Source organism: Lactuca virosa, chromosome 4, assembly GCF_052849685.1.
Source record: "Lactuca virosa cultivar CGN04683 chromosome 4, Lactuca_virosa_CGN04683_v6, whole genome shotgun sequence".
Classification (NCBI taxonomy): Eukaryota; Viridiplantae; Streptophyta; class Magnoliopsida; order Asterales; family Asteraceae; genus Lactuca; species Lactuca virosa.
The window spans coordinates 242,716,851-242,733,456 of NC_136429.1; the positions used below are offsets into that span (position 1 = coordinate 242,716,851).

The 16,606-nt window shown below is 33.6% G+C and overlaps 1 pseudogene; it reads left to right on the forward strand.

Moving 5' to 3' along the window:
• The window catches only part of LOC145105761 (flotillin-like protein 4), a 44,984-nt pseudogene extending 29,930 nt beyond the window's left edge, over positions 1-15,054 (forward strand).
• The last annotated feature ends 1,552 nt before the right edge of the window (positions 15,055-16,606 follow it).

The window sequence follows — 16,606 nt, forward strand, 5'->3', positions numbered from 1 at the left end:
ATTAATACTTCAATCTAAACTTTTAGATTCGAAATAAAGTATAAGTATCCTCTCCCTTATTATAGCGAAACAACTTTTAAAATTTTGCAACTTTGCAAATTTGTAACCTTTGTTTCTTATACATAGTATTGCTAACTTGTAATACTTCTCATAATAATCATGCTCCCACTATCATGATAATTATATTCTTACTAGCATAACACTTATGCTCCCACTAACTTTGACATGTATCCAGAAATCAGTTGGACTTCTAGAAATCAATACTTTATTGAGTTTCTTACCAAACTTCAGATTTCTGATACGAGATGCTTCTATAAGCCTTTATCTATGCTCATACACCTTTGATTAGAAAGCTCATACGTGTGTCTAAACTATTCAGAACTTACAGCAATAAGTTCCAAATGTTCAAACTATTTTCCATTTCTCACAATTCGAACTATGAAGAGGGATGCCATAATCATCATCGAATTTGAGAACGCAATTAACACAACTGCTATCTATTTAAAATATACTTAGTGAAAGCATTTCCTCACAATCTTTTCTATGAATTGGAGAGAAACCTTATGACACTTAGATTTAATGGTGTATGTGTTCCTATCCATGTGAAAACTGTCATTTCCAACCATTATCATTAGACAAGGTCTATGACAGATTCAAATTCATATAGACTGCACTTACTCAATCTTAATTTCTTGCCACTTGGCAGCACAAGGGCCTACCATGTCTTCCAAGTTGTTGAGCAGTTCACCATTACAGATCAATGAACTTTCATTGATCAAGGTGCTTTGCCTTATGCAAACAATTAAGAACTCATAGAACTCACATGCATAGTCAACTTTTAACTGGAATGGGCACAGAAACAAGAATATGTCAACACGATAGGTTACAAACCTCAAGTCGTGAGCTAGTGATACATAATAGGTTTATTCTTGATTAGTTCTTGAAACTTTTCAAGATCTTTAAGACTCCCACTGACCTCTTGACATATAAGATTCTCTTGTCAAGAACATTCCTTGACAAACAAATATCCAAGAGTTAGTGCGGATTCTTATCAAGGAAAAACACTTCATATAATTGGTCTTAGTTGGTCTTTGTCTTAAATACATCACAATTACCAATTCTAAATGTGTTATAAACCTACTTAAGATATGTCACTCAAGGAACAATCTCTAAGACTAGATTTTGGAACGAAGTGTGATTCACCTTTTTCATTTAGCCATTTCAACAATTCCCGATTCCTCTTCTTAGCCATACAAGTGCACTAAGGTGTCCTTAGAGGATCAATTGTGATATGGTTTTCATAATCATTAAGAAGATCATAAAACACGATACTAAAGTACTCTCTTTTCCTTTCAGATTGGAGAAACTTTTATCTTTCTGCCTGATTTGATTCTTCTTATTTGTTCTGCCATACATTGAAACCTTTTTCAATGATTCAGAATTACACTTAATCTTGTAAGCATAACCATATTTACTAAACTTTTAGTAAATCATGACGAATAGTCTTATCGTTCTTTGTGGTGGACCCGACCAGTGCACAACAATATGTACTTGATCCTCTAGTCCTTTACTTGACTCACATTTATATGTGAACAAGGAATTGGTCTTAATTTCCCAAAGAAGAAGGTTCTCATTCATCATACAATGCAAGTTGCATGATTCCAAGTTTCTGTCCAATCGAAACTTTGGTAATGAGAATCTTTCCTCATTTGGTAAATTTAGACACTACCACAAACGAAAGAATCAATTCCATTTCCTAAGAAACATACAAACATCAATTTTCACAAATGCCATTGTAAGGAAATATAAAATAAGATAAAATCATTCTATTTATAAAATTGCGGAAAACTTGTCCTTACAATGCAATTACAAATGAAAACTATGTTACTAAATATTTCTAAGCAATCTATCCTAACTCCTAAGCAGTGACTCAAAGGATCTAATTCGCGACCAGATTCAGCTTGCTTCTTTCTTTAAGCTTCCTTCGATTCTACAAAACATCAAAATGTAATCTTATCACATCATGTATTAAGAATCTACAAATAGGAACTTAATAGAGTTAGATAGCGGACTTACCTGAACCAGAGTCAAATACTTTGACTTTACCCTCTCTTAGATCTTTCAGGTAGTCAGGGCAGCTTCGCTTCCAATGTCCCTTCAAATGGCAGTAGAAACAAGTGGACTCTTCTGCATTTGCACATGGAACTATCTCGGAACTGGCTTTTGTCTTATGGTTAAATCTTTTGACCATAGCCAATTCCCTTCCCATAGGATAAGGGACCATTTCTGGACTATCTATGTCATTTCCTATGTCCATGGCAGCTTGGGAAGTAGATCTTCCAATCAAATTTGCTTGACCAGTGTGCCAAATCATTATTGATTCAGCAATAATTAGCAAATAGGTAAGATCGATAAGGGTCACGTCGTGATCTGTCATATAGTAGTCTTTAACAAACTGACTATACGACTCGGGAAGTGACTGAAAAACCTAGTCAACAGCCAACTTCCTTGGGAAAACGACACCCAACATTCCCAGCCTATCAATGTGTGACTTCATATCCACGACATGTGCACACACAGACCTTCCATCTTGGTGTTTGCTAGCCAATAGGGCTTGAGTGACCTTTAACTTTTCAAGTCGACGAACATGTGGGTTAGGGAGATTTATTGGAGGAGGTGGAGGAAGTGAAGTATGATATTGTGGAATATCATCTTCATGTAGAAAGCTTTTTCCAACAGGATAAAGCAGACCATAGTTGTCAACACTAGACATCTATGATGGGAGAAATTCAAGTTAGTTGATTTAAGTCCTTAAAATAACACCCAAATGAAATATTAAGGCTAGGACCCAACACAATATTCTACAAATCGGAAAAGGGATGTCGTAATCCGATTGTAAAATATTTGAAGGTAGGTAAATGACGATTTACCAATTTCCACCATGAAAAACGAAAAAGAGTATTAAGTTTTAAATGAATTGAAATTCCTAGATTCTTTTGAGATTCATTGAACTTTTTCAATGGCATGTTTAATATCGATTATGTTGTTCAAGTTTGTGAATGGGATGCCGAGGATCACAAACAAGGTGTGAATAACCATGCAAATTAGCTTGGTACTCTCGAAGTCATTTATCACCTAATCAATGTGTCGGTTAACCACACACGCTCCATTGATCTATGACAAACTACGAGCTACCCATTGTCATCCTTCATTAGTCCCATATTATTGTGTCGGTTAACCATACACGCTTCACTAACAACTAATAAGGTGCAATGTGCAATTTCATGGGTTAGCATCAAATTCACACTTTTACTAAAGTAACTAAGATTGGGAATTTATAAGGGATTTAGTTACTTTATGATTCATTATACTTTTAATGAGGGTTTAGTGTCCTATCCTACCCGTTCGGCTAACGACCCTCCACCAGTGAAGGAAGCGGTGGGTGAGAGTGGACACCCATTAAACCACCATTTTATAGGCAGTAACCTTATACTCCCCATATAGATCGGCTTCGTGAATGAGGCCTACTAACGGTAAGACTGACCTTTTACTTATACATATATAATATATTAAACTTTTAATTTTATATAGTATAAGGGTGTATTTTTAACTTTTAAAATACTTTGTGGTTTAATCTATTAATTAAACTATACTCTTAATTTAACTAAACTTGAACCATGTAATTATGGATTTATTAATCTCTCTTTTAATTAAACATTTAATTAACTTAATGAAATCCATAAGAGGTAATTTGAACTATTCAAAAAACATGAAGGTTCTAAACATAAAATGCAAAAATTAAAACTATTTAATTAATTTTAAGTTATGAACCCAAGAGTTGCACCTTTTGAAAGCTTTTCAATGTTCCATAAATGTGACTTTTCAACTTTCAAAACATGAGGGCAAGTTTTGTAACTCTTGAAAACATTTTGAGTTCCAAACTTGATGACAAGATTTGTAACTCCATAAAAAACTTTTGAGTTCCAAAACTTGATGGCAAGTTTTGTAACTCCTAAAAACAATTAGATCAAATTTTAAAACCAATAAAATAATCATAATTTTATATTTTACAAATTTGACTTAATGCAACTCTTAAAGCAAGATAACTTCAAATCAAAATATTACAAACAATTAGCTTATTATATAAACTAGTAATAATTTCAATATTTGACAATTTATCTTTTAATTGGATAGGATAACCATTACCATACCAGAAAAAACAGATTTTATGATACAAAACAGTTTAAGGTAATGATCCAAATCCAAATCTGGCCAAAAACCTCGGAAAACTGCAAACAGGCTATCCGACTCGTCGAATCAGTTAATGGACTCGTCGAGTTCACTATGAACTCGTCGAATTCATGTATGGACTCGTCAAGTCCCCCTTTCAGAGTGCAGTTTTTCGACTTTTCCAGCTTTGAACAATTAAGCAATGCATCACAGAAAACTACCCATGACTCTGATACCATTGTTGGGTTTTGTGTACTATAACACTCCTATGGTGCACATACAACCCTAATAGCTTTGGATCTAAGTTTTCTCTAGTTATACATGCAAAAAAAATTATCCAAAGCATGAAACCTATCTAGCATACATATATGGTACATGAATCATAAAACTAGTTAGAAGAATACCTCTTATTTGTAGCTTGTAGTTGTTAGCCTTTCAAGAGCTTAGCACCTCAAGTGTGATGCCTCAAACAAGTCACAAACACCATGAACAAATGGAGAATAATGAGAGAGGTTATGGAGCACACAAAATCGTCCATCTCTTAGAATAATCCACCCTTGGTAGATTTTTGGCTTTAGTGGGTTACATATATAGTGTAGAATTCCAAGAGTTATATGTAACCCTAATTCTTACACTTAGGCTTATGATCCATAACTTATTTGGACTAATAATTTATGGACATTCACATAAGCATAGCCCATTACAAATTAATCATGGATCATTAGCCCAAACCATATGTCTCGTTGATTTACATAATCAGTGCCCGTTAATTTAATTAGTCTCTTTTGATCCCTAAATTAATTCCAAATTAATTTTTGATCAATACTAATTAAATGATATGATTTCTCAATTAATATATTATACTTATAATATATTACTAAATCACAAATAACCTCTTTCTCAAATGTCCATCCTATCAAATTGTTCTGGTGAAGGCAACCCGAAATGGACCATGCTACTCTCGGGTCAAATACATACCAATTATAGTTATGGGTTTAGACACCTAATCCAACAGAAAGGAGGAAAGGCAGCATCGATCGCAACGGTCTTTGGGGGGGGGGGGGGGGGGGGAGTTCAGTGACTACGATCGATAGGTAAAATGGTGGAGCAACAAGGGGCTGTTGCCTCGAAGTCTCGCCGGAATTGGCCATCACCCCTGACAGTTCATGACAGGAAACGAAGGAGAAGACAGGTGAAGTAGAAGAGGCAGCTGCCTCCTGTTCACTCACTCGAAAACAACCTCTCCTGGGGTTGTTCTTCTTCTTGATGGCAACAACAAAATTGAATGAAAAGAAGGGTGTTTGGAGCTGGTTTATCTCATCAAAGATTTGGGTGTGAAAAAAGGCGAAATGGGTTCGAGATTTGGGTTTTTATTTTTGTTTACAACTTCGATTTTCATCAGAACAATGGTGGTTTCAAGTTTTGATTAAGGAGAAAAATGATCGTCAAAGGTGGGTGCTGGAGAGAGAGAGAGAGAGAGAGAGAGAGAGAGAATAGGTTGTGGGCCCCATTTTATTATTAATCAAAAATTAAGTTAAATAGAAAAAATATAAAAATATATCAAGAGGGCAATTTAGTCATTTCAATTTTCGGAGGGGCCATTTTCACATACAAACTAGTCCAAAAGGACCACGAAGCCAAAAAAAGTCGTGGTTTGGACTAAAACCCCAAAAAATGCATACCACAGTGACCATTTTTGCATTTTTGTCTATAATCTTTTAACTTAAATATAAAATAAAGAAACGTTACAAGGGACAACTTAACGGTTGACACTACCTTTTGTCCTTAAATAAACAAACAAATGTACAAATTACTAATGTTTTAAAAATCGATTTGAACCGGCCGGTCGAACCGGTTGGACCGGAAATCGGGGAAGTGAGCGGTTCAACTATAACCGGTTTTACGTCAATTTTTGAACCTGATTGAACCGGCCGGTTTTTAGAAAAACCCGGTTGAACCGGTCAAAATAAACCGGTTAAACTGAATAAACACACATAATAAAAGAACCATTTGCATAATCAACTTTGGTGATTTTTTTTTTCAAATCTATTTTGTTTTCTCTAAATAAAAACATATGGTAAATGTTCTAAAGTTTTTTTAATGTGTTTGTATTCATTTAAAAATATATTTTGTTTCGGTATTATACTTTATTTTCTTTTTGACGTATATGAATTGATGTAAAACACTAAAACTTATGGTTATGTGTTATTTTAATGTATTTGGATTGATCTACAATTTATTTTTATGTATATGTTTAATGTTTGAACATGTAAACGTCAAATTCGTGATTTATATATGTATGTATATGTAGGAAAATAGGAAAAAAAGATGAAAATTATATAAACCGGTTGACCCAGCAGTCGAACCAGTTGAACCGGGAACCGGTCACCATACTGATTCAACTTAAAACTGATTTTTAAAACATTACAAATTACTCTAATAAATAAATGTTGTTTTTTTGCCAAATATCACATTTTCATTCATTTTGCCAAATGTTATTTTTTGTTTTTTTTTGTTAATTTTTTTTTTCCACATGTCATTTTATGGGCTTTTTTCTATTTTATTAAATTCAACATTATATTTTAATGTAATAATTACATTACATGTAGTAATAAATACACATCAATTTCATTAATAGACTTACCTTCTAATTTTAAAATTTTCAAATTAAAGGTAATTAGTTTTTTTTTTTAATTTATTTAAATTTAAAAGATAAAAAATATTTCAACTTTAATAATTTATTATTTTTTTAATTTTCTTATAAATTCAAAATTTTTTAAATATTTAAACCTTCATATTTAACTTTTTTTTTATTTTTAAATTAATCTATTTAATACATTCATTTAATACATAGTTACATAATAACGAGGACATAGGATTTGTTTGTAACGTAAACATATCTGCCAATGGCATCTATTAATTTATGTAACATGAAAGCTTTACGTACGTTAAACAAATGTTGTAAGATCTACTTTAGACACGGTGGCCACGATACCAAATATATTACCCACTTAAATACAAACTTCGATGACTGGTATAGAACATGGAATTTCATAATTTATTTTTACGTTTTGTTTCTTAAACTTATTTTAAATTATTATTCTTTTTAACTTGACGGCTGACACCACTCATATCCAAGAAAACATATACGACACACAAATTGCTTATAAAAATACGATAATTTGTCTTTTCAGGATAGCAACGTGCAAAATGAGGGTTGTTCTCATGTATGTGTTTTGCCTAGGGATGAGCAAAAGGACCGAACCGGCCGGAACCGGACCCGACTCGGGAACCGGCTTCAGCCAAAATCAAGAACCGAACCGGCCCGGCGGTTCTACCGGTTCCCGGTTCCTACCGGTTCTTGTCATGTCTTCAAATGTTGTAACCGGTCCTCGAAAAATAGCATCATACGGTTCCGGTTTTTGCCGGTTATATCGGTTCCGGTTCCTACCGGTTCCCGGTTCCAAAAATCCACAAAAATAACGTTCCGGTCCCGGCCCGACCGGTTCCATCGGGTTCCGGTTCCGGTTCCGGTGCCGGTTCCAGTTCCGGTACCGGTTCCGGCCGGTTCCCCGGTCCATATGCTCATCCCTAGTTTTGCCCCATTATTTCTTCGTTTGAGGTGTGATATCGACTACTATAATATATATATATATATATATATATATATATATATATATATATATATATATATATATATATATATATATATATATATATATATATATATATATATATATATAGTTTAATATCTAAATGGAATTCGATACCTTAGTGTGGGATATACCAAGGGGCACCAACTATTTTATTAAATTGTAGTTAGAGCACCATATATATTTACCTAAAAACTGGATGGAATTTTGTAGCCATTTATGTACACAATTTTTTTTTTTTTTGCCATTATGTGTGGCACCTCCCCCTAAGCTTGTCTTAGATCCGCCCCTCATGATAGAGTCTCATCATCTAATTTATTATCAAATCTCATTTTCTAATAAATAAATAGCTTTCATATAAATCTGTCATGTGTCATATTCTTTACTTGCCACGTGTATGCCTATTAAACTTAAAAAATTCAACCTCTAAATACAAAAATACGATTTCAATTCATAATCACATCCTAAAATTCAGTAAATCAATTTTAATGTTACAAATCTACATGCATTTTAATATAGATAATACATATATCATATCCCTAAAAACCAGCAATGATATTCCAATTTCCACCTAGTAAACCTCTTTAAATAGTTTTTTGGCTACATACTTTCTTGCATTATACTTTATGTCATCCTACTTTAACCCTGATATAAAACAAATCCGAAAATAGCAGCCTACTTTCCTGTAAAATTGAGAATCCAACCTTTTTCAATTTAATGAACATTTTACCCCTGCAATGTACTTGACAAATTTTAGTGAAAAAACCGTTTTTTATTTCTAACAGGGACCATTCCTATAAAACTGTTTATTGCATTTTGTTTTCTTAATTTCGTATGATATCTTTTTGAGAGATTTTGTAGCACCTGGTTCTTGGTATGTATTTTTATTTAAGTATTTTTGCATTTTTGGCCTTGGACTCGGCGAGTTGAAGGACCAACTCGCCGAGTAAAAGCGGGATGAGGCGCGAGATTTAAGTGATGGACTCGTCGAGTCGGGTCCCGGACTCGACAAGTAGACTCTGACTGGACAAAAACCCTAATCCGAGGGTTTGCACCCTATTTAAACAATGTTATGTCGGCTACAACGTCCCTTATGCTCCCAGAACACCTCTCATTAAAACCCTAGCCGTTATTGAAGCAATCTAAGCCTTGTTGGTGGATTTTGGTGCTTGTGGTCTTAAGAAGGAAGGAGAAAGGCTTGAGGAAGCAAGTAAAGACCAAGGGAACCCGATTTTGTGCACCTTCTACAGTTCATTGAAGGTAAAAAGTTGTAACCTTGCTCTTTCATTTGTTAGATCCCTTTTTGGGGAGATTTAGGGCTTTTATAAGCCACTTTTGATGGTCAACCATGATTGCAAACATGGTTGGGGGTTAGAGCTTCGGAATCACGTCATTAAAGGAGTCACAAGGCAGTTGGGGACTGCTTTTGCATCCATGAAAGGCCCCATGCATCTTAAGAGCTTGTTTTATGTCTTTTTGAGCTCAAAGTCCCATGCAAGCACGTAAAGTTTGTAACTTTACGTGCTAGATCGATTATAGAAGCTTGGATCTATCTTTTGATCAAAGGTTGTACATCAGAATTCAAGGATTTAGAGTGTGGACATGACTGACTCGGCGAGTCCGTTCTTGGACTCGACGAGTCCGATGCTTTGAGCCTCATATCTATTGAGAGTCAAAGGAACCCAGTTGAGTGTTAGAAGGGTTGTAATCGGACAGGAAGAGTTACACAATGTATTGGACGTGATTTTAGACCTAGAGTTTATGGGAATCGACGAGTGCTAGAACAGACTCGGCGAGTCCAAGGCAATCTTCTTAAGGATGAAGATGAACTCGACGAGTTGTTCATCAACTCGGCGAGTCGAGGACAGAACTTGTTCATCAGATGAAGGTGAACTCGATGAGTTGTTCATCAACTCGGCGAGTCGGATGAGTTTCATGCGATGTTCATGTGAGGGAGGAACTCGTCGAGTTGACGGCCCAACTCGATGAGTCGGGTCGTGGATAAGGACGAGTAAAGGGTGAGGGACTCGGCGAGTTGACGGCCCAAATCGGCGAGTCGGGTCAACTTGAAGTTGACTTTGACTAGACTTGGACTGACCCTGTTTAGGGTTGTACTGGCTGTGTGTTGACTTGAAGGTCGTCGTGTAGGGATCGAGGAGTCGAGGGGAGTCGACTTGTGCGCTGAGGATAATTCAAACACTGCACGACATCGAGGTGAGTTACCTTCCAGTAGGGGTGGGTCTAAGGCCACAATGTCGGCCCACCAAAGAGGAGTATTTGTAAGATGATTGTCTTTGTGATAATTATCTTGGTTTGGTTATGTGCTATGGTCACGAGTATTATCTGCATGATATGTTACGTGTATAGTAGGGATTAGGATCCCTGACAGCGGCCCTTAGGGTCGTGGGGTAGGTCAATACCCGGATATGCCTGACTGTATGATTGTACCTTGTTGTTGTATGCTAGTGGTAGGGGGTGGAATAGTCCCCAGTTACCGGTTGAAAGATACCGATGACAGTTACCGGTTGAAAGATACCGATGACAGTTACCCGTTGAAAGATACCGATGATGGTTATCGGTTGAAAGATACTGATGATGGTTACCGGTTGAAAGATACCGATGACGATTACCGGTTGAAAGATACCGATGTTGGTTACCGGTTGAAAGATATCGATGATGATTACCGATAGAGAGATACCGATGATATTGTATGGTATGTGGTATGATGAGGGAACTCACTAAGCTTTGTGCTTACGGTTTCGGTTTTGGTTTCAGGTACCTCTTCGTCTAAGGGGAAGGAGCCGGCGGCGTAGCATCGCATCAAACACACACATATGGTTTCCGCATGGAGTTTTCTGGGATTGTACTCTGATATGTTATTATTCTATGGCTTGAGTTTTCAGACATGATACATTGTTTTATGAGATGATGTGTTTTCGCAGTATTTTCTTATGAATGTTTTTATGTGTTGGTTAATTAAAAAGAAATTTTTGGACCTAAAAATTGGGATGTTACAGATTCTTTAGTTGATCCATGAAGAGGAATCGAACGAGTTGTAAGGTTCTTTAAAGCTTTTTATTTTTGACTTTGAGATTACTGCTACTAACAGGATTTTGATTTTGGTTTGTCGCATGTTACATAGATATATGTAGATGTTAAGATAAGAAATTAAAGTATTTAACAAATTGTAAATTTATAATTCTTTCATGGAGTAGTAAATAATCTTATTTGGTTAACACCTTCAATTCTCAGAAAACTAGATGAAATACAAACTCAAAGAGAAGAACTTTCGAAGGTTTCAACAATAAAGAAGGGCTCCAGTAGGCAAGAAAAACAAATACCATAAAATCTGTCACAAAATATTATAAAAGCTGTAAAAAAACATAAAATCTGTAAAATAACAAAAAAATCAAAAAAAATTTGACAGATTTTTTCAAGTTAGGGGCTGTTTTGGTAGTTTTCAGGAAATTGAAACAAGGGGTTGTTTTTGTCGAATTTTGTAAGTTAGGGGCCTGTTTATTACATCTATTTTATAAGTTAGAATGTTTGTTCTGACAATTCTTATGCATTTCAAAACAGATGCTATTTTTGGCTTTTTTTTACTAAGTTATGGGGCTGTTTTGACATTTTTTTCTAACTTATGGGGCTATTGTGACAAACCAGATTTGCTATGTTACAGGGTTACAAACAAGGTTTACTATTTTCCATAACTTGTGTTGTGGGGTTGTATGACTATATCTAATTTGTAAACACCAAATACATTTATAATGAAAAAATAGGGCTTTTAAGCTTTTGAAATTTTAATAGTGAAAATAACACAAAATTCAAATATGACAGAAAACATAAAAAATATGAATTTCATTTACACCCTCGACTTCTTATCTACAACATTACTACATAAGGTACATTTTAACTAACATGTATTAACTAACACTTTATAAATGTTTTTATTAGTTTTGAAAACATTATTACACGAGGTACATTTTAACTAACATGTATTCACCTTTCAAAATCGATCTCTAAACTATCAAGTTTCACCATATACTTTACTCTCTCAAAAGTGCTTACTCAGTAGTACTTGATGCTATTTCTGAAGTTTTTGTTAGTTACAGATTACATATATATGTTGTACTCTAAGTTTGGTGATGATGATCCCAAAATTTTCTACTGGCAATTTACCTCTTCTTATTAACTTCTAAGATGGTTATAACATCTATTACGCAAAATAGAAAGTTTATTCACATTATTACTACATAAAAAAATAAAATAATAATGGTCCGACAATATAATTTTGTATGGTAGGTAAATCAATAAAACTCATTTTTATGTTCTTTAATTAGTCATATAAATAATAATAGATGTTTTAAATACCTAACGTTTTCCACCTTCAAAGTTCAAAATTTAAAATTTTACCAACCGAAAAATCTTCCAAGCTGCGATAATTGTTCCACTGTCAAGGTTTTGTTTTTCTTTTCTTGCTACGTCTTCTGGTGTGGGTATCATCTTGAAGTTTATAATTTCCTGCAATTTAAACATGTAATTTTGTTTGTTTTTGTATTTTTTTCTGTCAAAATAAGGAACAATGAGGTATACGTGGTGATTTGGTTTGTTGTTTCTCACCATCATCATGAGGACACATAGAATAAATTATATGTTGAATCTTACAGTGGTGATATGGCGGACTTTTGTTCCTTCAGGCGACATCTGTAATTGTCGATTGCATCAGGTAACCATTGTGTAAGTTTTTATTCAATCGATATCTTCAAAGGACATTTGCAAATATCTTCAGTCGATATCTTCATTCCACATCTACTCCTTGAAATCCCTCCGGTGAAACCCATATCACTTCCACTATGAAGGTTTTTGCTTCCGAGATCTAAATGAAGGAGTTTGTATGCAAATGAGATTCAATCAATTCCACTTGAGATGTAATCGATGGAAGTCTTGCTTATGAGATTTAATCACCAAAGTGGGAGATCTATTCGATGCTTTAATTTGCTTCTGCTGGGAAATTGCTTAGATAAATGTATACGGAGAAGGGTGTCTATTTTTTTATACCGGCGATAGGATTAGGGCAGAAAGTATGGATAGTATCAGTGTGAATGGGTCTTAGCGGTATAGCTAAAGGGGAGAAGGAGGAGTGTGTTGGGTTAGGATGAGGGAAAAGCGGTCCGTGGTGTACTTAGTAATTGAAGGTTTTTTTTTTGATAATTAATCGATAATGAAAATTAATGCGGATTTTAGATTAAATTTATTTTTTGCGTATTTATTTGGTAACAAATTTTATTGAAAGAAACCGTGAATTGTCATAAATAATATTTATATTATTAGTAACATAATTTATTGTTAATTTTTTATATTTTTTCATATATGTTTATTACAATAACTTAATTTGTAGTTTTCTATATATCAATTTTCATTTACTTGGTTGGTTTATTGTGGTTGTTTTTTAATCAATTTTATATTTCTTTATATAATATAATATTTATTTTCATTAAATGACATTACATAATATCTCATGTATCTTAAAACCACACACATTAAGGTACATAATAAAATATTGACTAATAATTATGATTTTTAACTATCAAAATTCATTTAATTTTATAATCGTGGGTCCCACGAGTTATAGTCTAGTTTGTAAATATATTAATATTTATAATAAAAATACTTCATAATAACATTAAATAAAATCAATATATTACATACTTCACAATTAAAATGAATACTACTAAATATAGTTTCAGCATTTCGTTTTTTTGCTAGCTATATAATAATAAAAGTAAAAAACGTGAAGAAAATATTATACTACCACTACGAGTTTAATATTAGACAAAATTGCAAAAATGGTCCCTATGGTTGTCAAATTTATGTGTTATTGGTCCAAAACGAAATGTTGGTGCACCTCTGGTCCAAAATTAGATCTTTCTATTGTTTTTGGTCCCTATCAACATAAAAAGACTATTATACCCTTATATTTGTTTTTTTATATTTATTCAAATGTTTTTCATTAATTAAAATTGAGAAAAATCTCTCTCTCTCTCTCTCTCTCTCTCTCTCTCTCTCTCTCTCTTGTGTTTCCATTCCACGAACATACCTAACAAATCAGATTAATAACCTTCACCCCAAAAATATCCCCTTGATCTTAACCTTTGTCGCCATCTGAGTCAAATAGTCGACAGTTCACAAATCCGCTTGTGGGTATCTGCTCAACTCCCTTCTTCCCCCTTCATCGGAAAGTTGTCACCGTTCAGAATCAAGCTAAAATTGATGTTTCTGAAGCTAGACAAGAGTATTTTTCGTATTTAGGGCAAAAATTCCAACAGGAGGCTGCAAATCAAGCTAAGATTGATGTTTCTGAAGCCAAGATGAAGGTATTATGTTGCTTAGGTTTTGAATGGTAGATACTCAGTTTGTGATTCACAATTGATTGTTGTTTTAGGGTGAAATTGGATCCAAGCTTCGCCAAGGCCAAACGCTTCACAATGCAGCGAAGATAGATGCAGAGACGAAGATCATAGCGACACAGAGACAAGGATAGGGGAAGAAGGAAGAGATAAAGGTGAAAACGGAGATGAAGGTGTTTGAGAACCAGAGGGAGGCTGAAGTGGCTGAAGCAAATGCAGAGTTTGCAATGAAGAGGGCAAAGTGGGCCAAGAATTCACAGGTTGAATTTCTATCTGTTTGACCTAAACAAAGGTACAAGGTAACAAACATAACACAAATTAATCAAACGCAATTAATCACCTATGTTTCACAAAATTGAATTTCTATCTGTTTGACCAAAACAAAGGTACAAGAGGCAAATTGGGAGCTTTATAGAAAGCAGAAGGCAGCTGAAGCAATTCTGTACGAGAAGGAGAAACAAGCGGAGACGACACTCTACTCCCGCCAACAAGTTGCCGACGACGAGTTATATGCAAAACAGAAGGAGGCGGAGGGACTTGTTGCTCTTGCTCAAGCTCAAGGTACTTACATACGCACACTTTCAGGTGTCATGGGAGGAAACTATAGAGCTTTAAGAGATTATTTGATGATCAATGGAGGAATGTATCATGAAATCGCCAAGATTAATGGGGAGGCAGTTAAGGGTTTGCAGCCGAAGATTAGCATCTGGACCTGGACAAGAGTATTTTTCGTATTTAGGGCTAGAGAGAGAGAGAGAGGGTAGGGTGATGTTATTTTCTTTTTATTTTTTAATGAAAATAGTAATAAAAAGTTAAAAATAAATAAAAAAGAATTATCAAAGGGCATATTCGTCATTTCAGGTTGGGTCTGGACTAAAAACACACAAAACACCAACCATAGGGACCAAAACCACACAATGTATCTAAAATTGGACCAATGGTGCACCAACATTTTGTTTTGGACCAAAACTACAGAATTTTGCCAACCACAGGGACCATTTTTGCAATTTTGTCTTAATATTAATATTAAAGATCAAAATAGAAAAAAAAAAGTCAAAATAATAAAACATTAAAAGTTAAATATAATAAAGAAAAAACATCATAAATGGTCCCTATGGTTTCTTCAGATCTGAAGTTTATACCCCATGGTTTAAAAACATCATAGATGGTCCATGTGATTTCAAAACTATTAACGATAGGTCATTATTGCTAATTCCGTTAAGTTTTTATCCGTTAATTGAAGGGCATTTTCGTCATTTCACTACTACAAGGACCATTTATGATGTTTTCACTTATTTAAATAAATAAATAGATAAATAAATAAATAATATGCAAATGGTCTCTCTCTCTCTTTCTCTCTTTCTCTCTGTGTGTGATCAATTTTTCAATTTAATATATATTTGAAGAAAATGACCAAAAAATTTGTTTTTAGTAAAAATAACCATTTTTTCCGAAAAACTAATAAACACATACTTTATAATCTTACTTTTTTGCCCACATATTCCAAAAAACTTTTTGTAATTAATTATTTAAAACGTGAAAGTCATAAAAAAAATAGTACTAATTTAAAAAAAATTTCTAAATAATATATTTCTGTAAAGTATATATATATATATATATATATATATATATATATATATATATATATATATATATATATATATATATATATATATATATATATATATATATATGGAAAAGTTCAATAGAGAACCATTATTAATCAAGGAACCAAGGAACCAATCGAAAGCGTCGGAATTTAAAGTGATCAACGGCAAAAGGAAGAGTTGTAAAATTTTATAATGGACGCACATGTATCGGATTATAACAAAACCACTTCTTTTTTTTCATTTAAAATTTTTTTTAGGCCAAGTTTTTTATCGAAAAAAAAACCGAATATACCGTTGTTCACGATTTTTCGTCCTCTTTCCATAGAGATCCATAATAATATATAAAAACCGAACTTTTTTTTCTCGAAAAAAACCCACTTAATTTTTTTTAGTTTTTTCAATATTTAAGTTTATTTTTATCAAAAAAAACTAATTATACCAAAAATATTAATTTTTTGTACTCTATTAATAAACATCAACACCGATTAAAAAAAAAAAAAAAAAACTCGAACAGTGTTGATTCACACTGTGAATCTAAACTGTAAATATTTCAATTTTTAACATTCACAATATGAAAAATCTCGAACAGTTAAGATTCACATTGTGAATCTGAATTAATATGATGCACACTATGAATCTGAGAACGTTCACAAAAAAAAAAAAAAAAAAAAAAAAAAAAACCTCGATCAGTGTAGATTCACACTGT